Source organism: Oncorhynchus tshawytscha, linkage group LG24 (genome assembly GCF_018296145.1).
Source record: "Oncorhynchus tshawytscha isolate Ot180627B linkage group LG24, Otsh_v2.0, whole genome shotgun sequence".
NCBI classification, from domain to species: domain Eukaryota; kingdom Metazoa; phylum Chordata; class Actinopteri; order Salmoniformes; family Salmonidae; genus Oncorhynchus; species Oncorhynchus tshawytscha.
Genome location: NC_056452.1, coordinates 16,407,148 through 16,422,832, shown reverse-complemented (window position 1 = coordinate 16,422,832; position 15,685 = coordinate 16,407,148). Strand labels below are relative to the sequence as shown.

Genomic DNA, 15,685 nt, shown 5'->3' with positions numbered 1-15,685 from the left:
TTTGCTGGTTGTGAGCTTGCATAACTGATATGTGCATAATTATAATGGGCACTTCCTGTTTTATGGGTAATATTTACATGTACAGAACTCCATTCCTGGCAGGCTGATTAGATTAGCTTTCAGCTTCAGAGTTGGAGCAGTCTCAATAGCAGCTTTAGAGGCTGATAAATCACAATGCTGCCTTGTAGGCTGTTTCATGGGAAAAGCTCCTTGCAGGCATATTAGCCGTTAAAAGTGCCTTATAGGCTGATGCCTATTATCCAGTGGGTAAGCTCTATTCCTGCCAGGCTGATCAGATGCAATAGCAGCCTCAGTGACTTATAAATTAGGATGCTGCCTTGTTGGCTGTTTCATGAGCACATTTTTTTCTATCATTCTGAATGGGGTCAACACTGCTACCTGACCTTAATTGTAGTCATTCTTCAAATCGGTGATTGGATGTACTACTTCAAATCAAATTTAATTTGTCACATACACATGGTTAGCAGATGTTATTGCGAGTGTAACGAAATGCAGGTGCTTCTAGTTCCAACAGTGCAGCAACATCAACAAGTAATCTAACAATTCCACAACAACTAACTAATACACACAAATCTAAGTAAAGGGGTGGAATAAGATCTGCACTAAACAAAGAATCAAGATGTTTATCTGTCTCTGTGACCGCCAATAACATCACAACGAAGTTGACTACAAATACAAAGTTCCCAATGTCATTTAAATTGCTAAGCAAGCGAAGGACAAATTAAATGTTAAATTAATGCTTAAAATGGAAACAGAGATAACTGCATTAAAATATAAATAGCCTACAGTATAGGCCACACATACAGTAGGCCTATATAATTAAATATTATTGAACTCAATTTCATGTTCATTCAATTGAGTTCTATTTTGATAATTGTAGGCTACTGTCTGTTCTTTTTTTTTTTTTGCCTCAATACATTTCATGATGTGTAACAACAAGTGTACAATGATGTGCCAAATCTTGATTTAGTGCATTGTTATAGGGTAAGCATTAGAATTAGCCGCCTCAGTATTTGTTTCTAGGAGCTGATCTGTCATCAGTATTGTGGAATAATTCTAATGTTAAGGTCAGATTTGTATGGAGAAAGCTGATCTGAGAACAGCGTTGCCTTTCTTTCGATCCTATCAGTATTGACACATGCCTCAACGACGCACTTAGCAAACTTTCTCTCTGCGTGGTGTTTTGGGAAACGTATGTATTTCATTGACTGTTGTAGAAAAGATGCATCATTAAAACACTCTTAAACCTAAGTGCCATTGCTATCGGGAAACCGGGCCTTGAGCAGTTTATTTTTAAGTGAACATTCCTGGCAACGGTTTTTGACGATTATTTTTTATTTAAACAAAATACAGACGAGACAACCCTAAAAAATCGTAACACCTCTCTTTCTAGAAGCATGAAATAAATCTGTACTAGAATCCTACAGTGCATTCGAAATGTATTCAGACCCCATGACCTTTTCCACATTTTATTAGATTACAGCCTTATTCTAAAGTGGATTAAATTTAAAAAATCTACACACAATACCCCATAATGACGAAGTGAAAACAGTTTTAAAAAAATAGAGAAATAGCTTATTTACATAAGTATTCAGACCCTTTACTATGAGACTCAAAATTGAGCTCAGGTGCATCCTGTTTCCATTGATCATCCTTGAGGTGTTTCAACAACTTGATTGGAGTCAACCTGTGGCAAATTCAATTGATTGGACATGATTTGGAAAGGCACACAACTGTCTATATAAGGTCCCACAGTTGACAGTTCATGTCAGAGCAAAAACCAAGCCATGAGATTGAAGGCATTGTCTGTAGAGCTCCAAGACAGGATTGTGTCGAGCTACAGATCTGGGGAAGGGTACCAAAAAATGTCTGCAGCATTGAATGTCCCCAAGAACAGTGGCCTCCATCATTCTTAAATGGAAGAAGTTTGGAACCACCAAGACTCTTCCTAAAGCTGGCCGCCCAGCCAAACAGCAATTGGAGGAGAAGGGCCTTGGTCAGTGAGGTGACCAAGAACCTGATAGTCACTCTGACAGAGCTACAGAGTTCCTCTGTGGAGATGAGAGAACCTTCCAGAAGGACAACCAACTCTGCAGCACTCCACCAATCAGGCCTTTATGGTAGATTGGATAGACTGAACCACTCAGTATAAGGCACATGACAGCCTGCTTGGAGTTTGCCAAAAGGCATCTAAAGGACTCTCAGACCATGAAACTAGATTCTCTGGTCTGATGAAACCACGATTGAACTCATTATCCTGAATGCCAAGCATCACATCTGTAGGAAACCTGGCACCATCCCTACGGTGAAGCATGGTGGTGGCAGCATCATGCTGTGGGGATGTTTTTCAGCGGCAGGGATTGGGAGACCAATCAGGATTGAGGGAAAGATGAATGAAACAAAGTACAGAGAGATCCTTGCTGAAAACCTGTTCCAGAGCACTCAGGACCTCAGACTGGGGCAAAGGTTCACCTTCCAAGAGGACAACGACCCTAAGCACACAGCCAAGACAATGCAGGAGTGGCTTCGGGACAGGTCTCTGAATGTCCTTGAGTGGCCCCGCCAGAGCCTTGATGTGAACCCAATGGAACATCTCTGGAGAGACCCGAAAATAGCTGGGCAGCAACGCTCCCCATCCAACCTGACAGAGCTTGAGAGGATCTGCTGAGAAGAATGGGAGAAACTCCCCAACTACAGGGGTGCCAAGCTTGTAGCGCCATACCCAAGAAGACTCAAAGCTGTAATCGCTGCCAAAGGTGCTTCAACAAAGTATTGAGTAAAGGGTCTGAATAAACATGATATTTCAGTTTTTTTCCCAAATATATTTGCCCACACTTCTGAAAACCTGTTTTTTATTTGTCATTAGGGGGTACTGTGTGTAGATTGAGGGGGGGAAACGATTTAATCCGTTTTAGAATAAGGCTGTAACGTAACAAAATGTGGAGAGAGTCAAGGGGTCTGAATACTTCCCGAATTCACCATGTCATTTTAAGACACAAAAACCTTTTATGTTATACTTTTGTTCTATTATATTAACAGTGAAATATAAAAAATAAGTGTCTTATGATTTTAAAAAAAGGTTGTGAAATGAATTCCAAACTAACCGAACATCGTTCACATCTTAATCATATCAAATAACTCGTTCTTCCCATTCACATTTAGAGACATCAGATTTCCTCAGCAACATCCTCCCTTAATCAACAATTGACTAGACTAGACTGGTTCAAGTAAAATAAATGCTTTTAAGAAATGAAAACAAAATCTCCATTACGACCACAAATAACAATAAATGTAGCGACCCTGTGTTTATAAATATGGATATCGACTTTGCAACTTCAGCATGCTTTTGTGGCACAGTTGATGGGCCAGAAGGATGATGTAAAACTGCTAATTTACTGCAATTCTACACATTTTGTCATAGGGGAACGAGCTCACCTTAAATGCAGAAGAATACTCTGATATCTCAGGTAAGCTTCATCAGTTGCACTGTCCTTTTAGAGATCAATAGACTGTCATGGAACTGAAAGTAGGAGTCTCATAATTTACTACCTAGCATATTTAAACAGTGCTTGTTTATAGCCATAGCAGTGTTGGATGACACAAGGAATCACCGCGCCATGGCAAAATGAGTAGAATTGCATGAATTGAGTTATAAAATTGCAAAATCTTCTCTCCGGCCCATGACAAAATATGTAGGATTGCAGGAAATTTACTTTAGAAAGTAATTTAAATATATATTTTCTGTCAAGAGGGGGGCCGCTATTATGAGGGGGGATACATTTGTGGGTGGCCCCCACACACATCAAAGTTGCCCATCCCATAGCTACATCACCATGGTTCAGAAGAGGGTGAGTAAAGAGAGAAACGTAAAGGGAGGTGTGAGCAGTAGCTACATAGTGTGTGTAAAATAACACATGCGCAGAACGTGATCCGGATTCTAAGCTTTGAGAAAGAGGTTTCTGTAAGGGTGGGGCGGAGGGCGAAAACTCCATATTCGTAGCCAGGGTCTAGAGTTTACACCATAGAGAATGAAAGAGGTCTCTAGTGGCCAAACAGCAGTATTATCATGATGATTGAGGGCTTCCACCATTTTAGTGTAGTCAACAGGGTGGGACTTCCAACTTCATTGGCTGAGGCCTCCTGGTGACTCTGTTGGAGTCCTGTCCAACCGGGTCATCAGGAGGGATCAGCCAATCATGAAGAAGAAAATTGACTACAAAATGGAGATTGCCTCAATGGTGCTGCCCATGCTGTCACAGACGCTATAATGGCACATATAGAAAGATCAGTCCTCTATCTATCTCTATGGTTTACACACTGTGTTGACCTACACACTCACATACACTTTGCTTTACACTGCAGTTCACACAGGGCCAGGGACCCGGTGAACTATGTGCGATTCATTGTAGAATTTGACTGTAGTGCTGTTTTTTTGTTGTTGCGGCATCTCATGTCCTGATAACAAGAAAGAGCCACAGAACATAGTCAATAGGAGAGACCTGCACTTTTTCTCTCGCTCTCCATCTTTCTCTCCCTCTCCCTGTTATGTAATAGATGGCCAGGAGAGGTTGTAGGCGTGATGTAACCTGACAGACGCGGCATCCTTCCTGCTCATCCCGGCATTACCCGCCCTTTTCCTCCCATTCCTCTCTCTGCACGTCCGCACTCACTGACCCAGTCCCAGGACCGCCTGCTTCCTCTCATCTTTCTGTCTGCTTACCCTCTCTCTCCCTGGGCCATCGATGCAAGCAGAGTATAGCCTCACTGGCTGCCCCCTGCTGAGGCCTCCTGGATCTAAGCTCCTTATGCCCCGGCTAGCATATTCCCATAACCCACTCATAAACACACAGCAGCACTGAATCACTGCTATCTAAGATGAGCTGCAGCCACAAGTGCATCATCTCTCTTACTCTGCACTCTCTTTTCAATGTGAGTTTTTACAACTCTAGGGAGTTGAATTGGTTTCCTTGTCTTACTTTGTTATGCTGAGTTACCCAGCTGCCCTGTTTTTCAAACCTTTTCTTTGCACTACCATCTCTGAGAACTCTCTCCTTCCCCTCAGGAGGCCTACTTGCTCCACCTCCTTTTCTGAAGTCTCTTCCCTTCCCTCGTTAAGATTTTTTGTGTCCTTTATCCCCCCTAATTCTCTACTAGTTCTCGCCCACTGCTCAGGCCCCAGCCAAAGGCTTTTATAAGGATCCCCACTCCCCTCTTCTCTTTTCCAGCGTGGTGTAGCCTACATGTTCCTATATGTCACCTGACCCGGCAGAGTGGAGCTGAGGACACCCGAGAAGGGATGAAGTGGAGGCTCTTGCGTAATGGACTTATACGTGTGCAGACGTGTGTGTTTAGCCTATGTGTATGCGAACGAGAGAGATGGCGGGGGAGTAGAATGGGAGAGGGAGGGAGAGATGGAAAGTGACAAAGAGCGGGAGAGGAGTGTAGGAGAGAGAGTGCTGGCAAAGAGAGGGTACCACTGTCAGAGTCAATTCCTTGTTGCTTGTTTACAAGTGACGCGGGAGAGGAAGGGGTGCGGGCGACAGGTAGTCATGCCCCTGTGTTTGGCTTTACGTTCCCCTGTTTAACCGTCATGGGGGAATTATCCACAGAATGCAGGGCTTTTTCCATGTTTATTTCTTGTCACTTCATCTGAGCGGTTTGCTGCATTAATGAGCCTGGGGCAAAAAAGAGAGGAAGGATAGAGGATCCAAATAAATCTGTACGGTTGACTGACAGGCAGGAAGTAAATTCACAATGCCGTTACATGTTCAGTATGACAATGGCCGTGTTCGAGAGCATCAAATCCACAATGCATCGTGGGTAAATGTTGACTGATCTACAAATAATAATGAGGAGTTATTTATGGTGCTAAAGGATTCGTAGATCAGTCAGGCAGGCAGTCACCTGCACCTACAATGTTGAACAAGCCCAAAATGTGTTTGGCTGCGTTTAGACAGGGAGCCCAATTCAGATTTTTTTTTCCCACTAATTGGTCTTTTGACCCATAACATCAGATCTTTTCAAACCGGATCTGTTTCAGAGCTGATCTGATTGGTCAAAAGACCATTTAGTGAAAAAAGATCAGAATAAACACAGCCATAGTGTTGATGAAAGAGTGCGTAAAGAGAGAGAGGGAAAGTTTCTGAATGCCCGTACACGTGTGAGTTAATACTTGAATTGACAGCACAGCTGGCTGCAATGTTTGCTGCTGAGTGGAAAATTCCTACAACGGAGTATGAAGAGAGGGAAAATAGGGAAGAGGAGAGGAGGGGGCCACTAAGGGGGCAGGCAGGTCTAGGGTCGGAAAAGCAGGGGAGGGATTGGTTGGTAGGAAAGCTGCCATTGTGAGATCACAGCCCCCACAACAGCTTCCACCTACATGGTGATTGAGCGGGCTCCTTGCAAAAGATTCATAGCCAAGACAAGAAAAGTATCAATGAGAAAACGCTGCGTGTCTGCTATAATCTGTCAATTATGTGACTCTTTCAAATTGACTGGCTTTTGGGCTGACTTTCACATTGATGAAAGTATAGGTTTTAGTAAAGTTAGGTTTTGTATTGTGTTCATCCCACTTCTGATTCTTGTTAAATCATGGCAGGTATACATCTATGTGCAAAGCTTGCCCATGCTGACCTGAAGCTGTGAAGCCTGGGTAATGCAGTCTTTTTGCTGCCAGGCGGTGAACAGTCAGCCTGGCCATGTCCTCACCTGAGGGACCCCTCACACCGTGCTCTCTGGGAGTGTGAACGCTTGGGATGATACCCTCCGCATCAATTGTTTATAGGAAAACACACCTGCAATCTAGTGCATTTAAATCATCCCTGTTTGTAAAAACCAACATGAGACCTTTTTTAAAACAATATACGACACTTTGAAATCTAACATAGAGACATCCGAGTTGATCAGCCACCAAAGTGGAGAGAATTCAGTGTGACATGTAGCCTACTGATGTGACTTGCACTGAACAGTGTTAGCAGCCCCATCCATTCAATCCCATAGCGATGTGACATGACAGGTTCTGTTTACTCATAATTTGCCGCAATTTCTGCATGACGCGTTTCCATCCTTGGCTGACTGCAAACATAACTGAGCAAGTGTACATTTCCTACATAATTTCCCCCCCCGAAAAAGCCTCCACTTTTCCACAAAACATGTTGTGAAATCGTGAACATTTGAAAACATAAAGGGCAGTGAAAATGTTTGTTTATACGTGTTGCAGTGGAAAGATATGGAGTATGGAAATACAGAGATGCGTGCCAATCTGTTTTGGGTATATACAGTACGTGTTTCAGTAAAGCAGTGCAGTGTCTGGGAGGGATGGAGAGAGACGTTAGGGGTTCTGGTGGGGGGAGGGGACACTGACAAACACTACTTGCTTTTGTTTCCAGGCCTTTCTTTGTGTGTTAGACAAACAATCAGTCCGCTCCAGAATTCCCCTGTTTACGTTCCCTTGGCGGTGTCTTTTCCTCAGGACGGCGATGGGGGGTCACTGAATTGGGAAATGCAGACTGTTTCGATGTGTATATGTCAGGTAAACATGGGTGAAGTCAGTGAAGTCCACACAACCCATCTCCCTTCCTTCCCAAGCATTCTTTCATAGTGGTGCCTGTCAACAGATGTATCAGGTAAGGCCTGGATATAGCCTCCTCAGTGTACTGTATGTCTAGCCGTGCTGCAGTAGACTACATTAACCACTGGATCGAACGTTTCACTTGTCCCCTACTTTCACAACTACTAATCATTCATTAAAGATAATAATCCGTTGTTTCTCTCCCCCCCTGCCAATTACCATAGTTTGCTAAACTGAGACTAAGCTTTTTTTTTTCTGACACATTCGCTTACCCGATGCTCAGGTAACACACTGTTAACAAAGGGATGGAGGAGGAGGCAATAACAGACCAGGGAGCGGGAGAATTTAAATTTAGTCACATATTTATTACATAAATATATAGTAAAATAGACCAGCGACAATTACCATAAAAATATCTTCCTTTAAAATCCTGACCATAAACAAAGATTTGAAAATCACACACTGACAATTACAAACACGCTGATTGTCTGGACCGGTCATAAGCAGCCCACCACAAAAACCTGACATCACACCACCCACTGGACTCTTATTGGAGAGGGAGGATTCAGATGCTAGGGCGAGAAGGGGATAGGACGAAGGTACAGGTTCAGGAGGAAGGGGGTGGAGTTTGGGTTGGGGTTAGTTGGTTGGTGGTGGTGGTAGGTGTGATGACGGTGTGGGTGGTGTGAGAGGAAATCACAGTATATATATTCAGAGGTTTTGTGTGTGTGTAAGAGAGTCTTTTGCCCAGAGCTTGCCTACTGCCTGCCTGTGTTTGACTACCTTGTGTTTGTCCCTGTGCTTTGTGGAAATTGATCCTGAATACTGTTCGTCATGTCCTTGTAACAGTGACTGCATCTGAGATAGAGGGAGAATCTCAATTGTATACTACTCGCGTCCTCTCCTTCTCAAAACCCATTGGATGGGAAAGCCAGAGGTCCTTCCCCTCTGACCTTTTCCTCCAATAGGTTTTGAGGAGAGGACTCGAGGGGTATACAATTGAGATTCTCCCAGAGAAACTGAGAGGAAGAGCGAGGAAGAGAAAGATGGAAAGAGAGAAATTATCAGGTCCCTACTGGTGACAGTCTTTAGCCTGTTGAAGGCCACATGTTTGTCTGTGTACTTTGTCCCCTCTCTGACCACCACAAGTTACGGCAGTCTCAGATCAAGACTACAGCCTTGCAATATCCTTTCTTCAAAGTGTCTGTTGTACACTGCAATCACACATATCCAGACTGAACCTCAAGGTAAGAACTACAGGGTCATCTGGCTTTTTCCATTGGCTGCAGTCGCTTAAGAACCCCCCCCAAAAAAACCCATCTCATTCTATAGGCTCTGTTTAAAGTTGAGGTGTCATAGGGAACGTGTTCTGCACTGTGTTCAAAGACAGGTATACTGTACAGACACAGGGTGTCATTACATAGACCTATGTGTTACGTGGCTGCCACAGACTGACCTCTGACCTGACCTTGCGAAATGTCATGGCCCCAGAGTGTCTGTGAAGCACCCACCCTCATAACCTCCCTGCAGCCCTCAGCAATCGCAGTGAAGCAAGGAACCTAGATAAAGGTCAGTGATAGAAAAGTATACCAAAAAGTCTTAGTTGTAGTAGACAGCATTTTTTTGTTTTCTTTCATATATTTTGACAGATTTGCATGTACTGCTGGCTGAAGGTTTTGAAGTCTGTTTTATGTATCAATAACCACAAATACACTAAGCTTTTGAACAACGGACTGGTTGAATTTGTTTTGTGTGTGTGCGAAACAAAAATGACTCAAAACAGAGAAAATAATTTCTAACCCATCGGTATTGAGGCTCACAACTTTCCATTGGTCAAATTTGGTAAGACAATAAAACCCATAGCTTTGAATCAGGTGTCATACTTGAAGTGCATCGTCGAGATCTTTTGAATAAAATTGGCACGTGGCCCCTCTCTGGATCGCAAAAGTTCAGATAATATACAGCGACACAAAGATCATACACAAACGTCTGTACAGCAAAACCTCACCCAGAGTGCAGTCCCTATTCCAGGACTGGAGAACAAAACCTCACCCAGAGTGCAGTCCCTATTCCAGGACTGGAGAACAAAACCTCACCCAGAGTGCAGTCCCTATTCCAGGACTGGAGAACAAAACCTCACCCAGAGTGCAGTCCCTATTCCAGGACTGGAGATCAGTGGTGACGCAGAGGCAGTTTGACATGGAGCCTTAAGACTGAATTTAGTAGTGGGTAAGGTACTGTAGTATAGTACCATCCCACTGGGCACAGATGTCACTTCAACGTCTGTTCCACGTTGGTTCAATGTAATTTCATTGGGGGAAAGAGAAAAAAAACGGGGAAAAAATGGAAACAACGTTGATTCAACCAGTGTGTTCCTAGTTGAATGGGTATTGTTAAATCTATGGGGTCAATTAGACCAGTCTGTTACTGTGTGAGAACATTTGGTCCCTTCGCTGGATTTCAAAACTAGCTTAACAGAGCATTTCTCTGGCTTTGCATACAATACAAGGCTTTAGTGGAGCGTTGGCCGATGGACTTGCAGGGTAACCTGCGCTAGGAGTGTACATGTCAGATCAGTGCCATGGGAAAGACAGGACACAGCATGGGAAAAGGAGGGGTTAAGAAAAGCACCCTTTGAGGCCTCACTTTCAAACCTGAGCAGTCCTGACCGATCAAACCCGTTTTCAACCTGACAAACATTGCATATGTATTCATACAGATGGCTAATTCTCTAATATATATATTTTTGTTAATTAATTGTACATTCCTTGCTGCCTAGGGATATATTTTCCACCACACCTTTTACAAAAATATCTCCACGATTAGTCACCTCAATAGACATTGTACACACATTAGGTAGTCCAAGCAGCATAATGCAGACCAATCAATTCACCAACTGTAATCACCTGCCGTCAAAAGCTCCTAAAGGTGTTACCTATTAGTGCTATTAATTCATAGGCAACAATTTGGTCCAGTAGTTAACAGACACAATACAGGCCAATCTGATGAGATCGCCAGAGCGATCGCTTCACCCCCGTTCATAGATCTTCACGCGTTACAATATTTACAGCTCTCCATGTCTGAGGTAGTGACCAGGTCACAGCGCAGGTCAAGGAGCAGAGCTCCAAGGGCCATAGAGGTGTTATAGTGCTTTTCAATGACCATAGGTCAACATACTACTGTATACAAGCACATCTAGAGGAGGGTTTACCGATAGACACCTGACAGTCATGACTTTTAAAAGTCAATGCGCTTCACAAAATGAAGTCGCACACAAGTACGTGCCCAACCTCTTTCTCTAGACCAAACACACCAAACACACACACACACACACACACACACACACACACACACACACACACACACACACACACACACACACACACACACACACACACACACACACACACACACACACACAAACTCCTTTTCCTGTAGTATAGTTATCATTGTATCATTGGCAGGATTAAAATGTCATAATATGGTTTTCAATAGATCCCTCTGAACTCAAGTTTTTCTTGCCTCTGTTGCATCAGAGTTGCCTTCACGTGGGTGTTGGCTCTAGTCAGTTCTAATCCTCTGTAACAATATCCTCATAAGGTTATTCTCCAAAAACGTAAGCTGGAAAAACATATTTCTCCCAAGTTCCCAACTCTATTACCTGCATTTTCTCAAAGCAAACCAATGAACGCCCACACCAATCATCAGAGCAGCAATACATAACTCAATCAATGAGGCAGCCGTTACAACACCTGCCATGCCCCTAGCGGCCAAAACAGGACAAACGGAACACTATTAACAGTCTGTTTTCCACTTGCAAGCTGAACGTCATTTCAGCCGAGCCCCTTAAGTATTACCCTGCTTGCACTCACGAGGTACAAGCCCCGCACACACCTCCTAACGGTTCCCAAGCCCCCCCCCCCTAACCCTCTCCGCCCAGCTTATTGAACACTCTTGGCTACATTCTTCAAGGAAAATAATAATGGAAGGCTCTGTTTTACAGAAACCTGTCTTGTACCGCGGCCTCAAAAGATGCTTAGGGAGTTGGGGAGAACAAAGAAGGTCCGTGCCATCCACAACACACACAGAGGCATGTGCACCCCCAAACAGACACAGAGGGACATACGCAACACACAACGTACATACACACACAACCTGCTGGGACAAAAACTGGTTGAATCAAAGTTGTTTCAGATCATTTCAACCCCAAAATTCGGTGATGATGCTGAATCAACGTACAGGAATTTGGTCATTTTTTTTACCAAACTTTTAACCTAAATCTAATGACATGGTGAATTTTGTTGGTTGATTTCACGTTGAATTCACGTTCTTTGACAACTCAACCAAATGTAAATCAAAACTAGAAGTTGAACTGATGTCTGTGCCCAGTGGTACACACATCCAACACAAACAAATTTGAGCCTTACCACGCTTCCAATGGATCACAAAGTATTGGACATTAAGCACACATCAATAGAACAGGTCATGACACAGGAGCAAAGCTTTTCCTCAGATGGTGAATTGCTGCCATATTGGATGGAAGCCATTCATGTGGACCGTTAGCCAACTGTGTGGGGGAGCTGGGAAATGCTTCTTACTCTTTAGCTGTAAATTCATACACCAGAATATCAAGCAGGAATCCACTGTCTGTGATGGTTACAATTCATTTCATACACTGTATGTGTTTCTGTGTGTAGTAAGCAAAGGTGGGACATGTTCCTTCTGGACCATAGGGCATAATTGGTTTTGGGGCAAGGAACTGTCCCAAATACAGAAAACTCCTGTCTGAGTGCTCACCGTGTTGTCAGTGTTTATCACCAAACACGTGAACACATGCACCCACATTCAGCCACCCACCCACACTGAAACAGACAGATAGAGAGACAGACAGTAACACACACAGAAATATTATCTCGTTGGTGCTGTTTCTTTGCAGTAGGAGAAAGGATATGGGGAAATCAAATGGAAAAGGGTCGTTCCACCAATTCGGTGCCTTTTGAGAAGTGTACACATTTTTTTTGGGGGGGGATTTCACAAAATGTTTACCTTCTGTCATAAAGATCACATATTCAACTTCATACATTTAAAATAAAAAAATCCCATCTCAAAAGGTTGAATAAAATTGACCATAGTAAGTGCCTATTAAGTGCCAAATAAAGTAACAGGGTTGACAAATTCATCTTGAATCAGCCATGAATCCCCTTGAGACAGGGGGGATGGAAGCTTGTTCTGTGCAACAGGGAGGGGCAATTGAATTCAAGCTTTTAATTATTTTTGTCAAAACATGCCCAATCTGTCTATCTATTGGTAACAGGGTTGATGTGTTATGCTCGTCCCAGTCAGTTTTCCACCACAAATCACCAGAAAATGGCAAAGAGTAAAACCAGCTGACCTGCTTTTACACTATGATTTGTCTGTTAATGTTCAATATTTATTATATATATATATATATATATATATATATATATATATATATATATATATATATATATATATATATATATATATGGAATAGTTATTAAATTGAGAGTTCAGCTCACATCTTGCAGAATTTTGGCACTCACTCTGAATATAACAGGCTTTTAAAATTGCAATATTGGAGCACAATTTCTACTTAAAATAGCAAAGGGATTGCGTGGAACGATCCAAAACCAAAGGGCAGGAGAACAGGACGCAAACAGTACATACCATGACATTCTCCATCCAGAGAGCAAAAAATGATGAGCTAACAATGGTGGTTCATCTAATGTTTATCATCATTTATTTAGAAAATGTTATTTTTTCCTGAGAGAATCCTTCAATAGCTTTCTTATCCAGTCCGGGAAACAAGTGTGTGTCTGCGATTGTGTGTGTGTGTAGAATGGGTCACTGTGTTCTAGCCAACACTCTCATGGGTGGGTGCATGTTAAAACTAATCATGCAAATTCATATTGTCTCACGGTTAACAACCTAATAGGGTCTGACAAGACCAGCACCACTCACTCAGATATTTCACTTCATTAAAAGCTTACCCAGAAACATTGGTTAAACATTTTTTTTTGTCAACAGCTGTGGCTTCGAGGCTACACCAACACTTATATAACGGTTCAACTAGTTCAAAGTAACAGTTCAAATGTAAGCGCTATTTGGCCATTATTGGGTGCAATCAGTGTATTTAAAGTCTTCATGCTGACACAATCAACGACTACTTTTCTAGAATATTCTCCAGACAGCCTTTAGAATCTAGGCTGCTGAGAGTGCATCTCAACTACGTACGTGCTGCTATGTTAGTGCACGGCCAGTTAAAGCGGTCTTGTTTATGTGGTAACTTGGCTCGTTCATCAGTGCATTCGCCTGTGTCTCGTGAGTTGCAGGTGTCTGACCATCATGAGGAGAGGTTAGAGGTCATCCTGCCAATCGCACGTTACTCGCATCTCACCAACGTACGTAACTCACCTCCCACTGAGCACCATAATGTCTTGAAGTACATTCATTTGGCCACCACCCACTAAGCACGGACTTACGCTGACGTCTTTTGGAGTACTGAACTATACTTTTCTTTACTTTACCCTCGGACCTCTTTTTTTGGTGCGGTTTTAACATCCACGGACAAGAGCGAGTCTGAACCAATCATAGACGTTTATGTTTGGTTTAGATTTGGTCTGGTCTGGACCGGCCTTTATTTGGCCCAAACAGACATCTATAATTGGTTCAGATTTGTTCCGGACCGGCCTTTATTTGGCCCAAACAGACATCTATAATTGGTTCAGATTTGGTCCGGACCGGCGTTAATTTGGCCCAAACATATACGTCAGATTTGGTCCGAGCTGGAACAAATCTTAACCAATCAAAGACATCTATGATTCACAAGTTTGGAGAGCACAGTACAGCAGTGCACAGTACATTACAGTACAGAAAAGTACAGTACAGTACGATACAGTAGAGTACATTAAAGTAAAGAAGGGTAAAGTATAGTTTAGTACAGTAGAGTACAGCACAGTATAATATACTACATTACTCTAATATACTCTACTGAACTAAACTGTACTGAAATAAACTGTACTGTAGCTACTGTACTGAACTGTGCTGTAACGTACTGTTATGTTCCAACTTGTGAAACATAGCCTAGACATCTATGATTTGTTCAGATTAGGTGTGGTCCGGACCAACCACATTTGTACTTGTTTGGGGGCGGAGCTCATTAGGGCTCCCGAGTGGTGCAGTGGTCTAAGGCACTGCATCTCAGTGCAAGAGGCATCACTGCATTCCCTGGGTCGAATCCAGGCTGCATCACATCCGGCCGTGATTGGGAATCCCATAGTGCGGTGCACAATTGGCCCAGCGTCGTCCGGGTTTGGCCGGGGTAGGCCGTCATTGCAAATAAGAATTTGTTCTTAACTTACTTGCCTAATTAAATAAAGGTTCAATTTTATATTTACAAATAACACACAGAATGCTTTGCAAGTGTCTGTTTTTACATTTAACATTTACATTTTGGTCATTCCGCAGACTTACAGTCCACTAAGGTAGACAAACAACAACATATCACAGTCATAGAAAGAAAATTATATTTCTGTAACCGTGGTGTGCTGGTTTATTCTGTAGGTTGGAATGCTTGGAACATCAAGCTCACATAAACGCATGTGACCGGTGGAAGAAATAATAAATAATATTTGCTGCAATCTTCAGATGGCTCCTCTTTCCTATATTCAATTGATTTATTATTATATAATTTATATAATGTTACATATTTTAAACTTTCATTCAGAATGGAAAATTAACCTTACTTCAACGTCTGAAAAAAATATGTCTTTTCGACATCTCTTCAACGTAAATTTTGCTTACTGGGTAGATTCAATATTTTAACGCTCAACTATGCAAGTGATGAATTTTTTCACTCTAATTTCTAAATGAAAACTACAAAGACACAATTCACGTCTGAGGCTGCATGGGCCTTGTTAGGGTAGCACTGAATTGATCCACCAAACCATGAGAGTGTTGTATCGTGTAGACAAATACTGTAACACAGATACAGCCATGCACGCACGCACGCACAGAGATTCCGGAGCAGTTTACAACAGCACAACTCTATCCAATCTTCTATGATATCAACAG

General features: G+C 42.6%; 1 long non-coding RNA gene across 1 annotated transcript; it reads right to left on the bottom strand.

Annotated features, from left to right (window-relative positions):
• Positions 1-7,935: 7,935 nt before the first annotated feature.
• Positions 7,936-13,016, bottom strand: LOC121840677. The gene is made up of 2 exons (XR_006079802.1): positions 9,639-13,016; positions 7,936-9,594 (listed from the first exon to the last, which is right to left on the bottom strand). It is a non-coding gene; the product is annotated as an uncharacterized LOC121840677 (long non-coding RNA).
• Between the last annotated feature and the right edge of the window lie 2,669 nt (positions 13,017-15,685).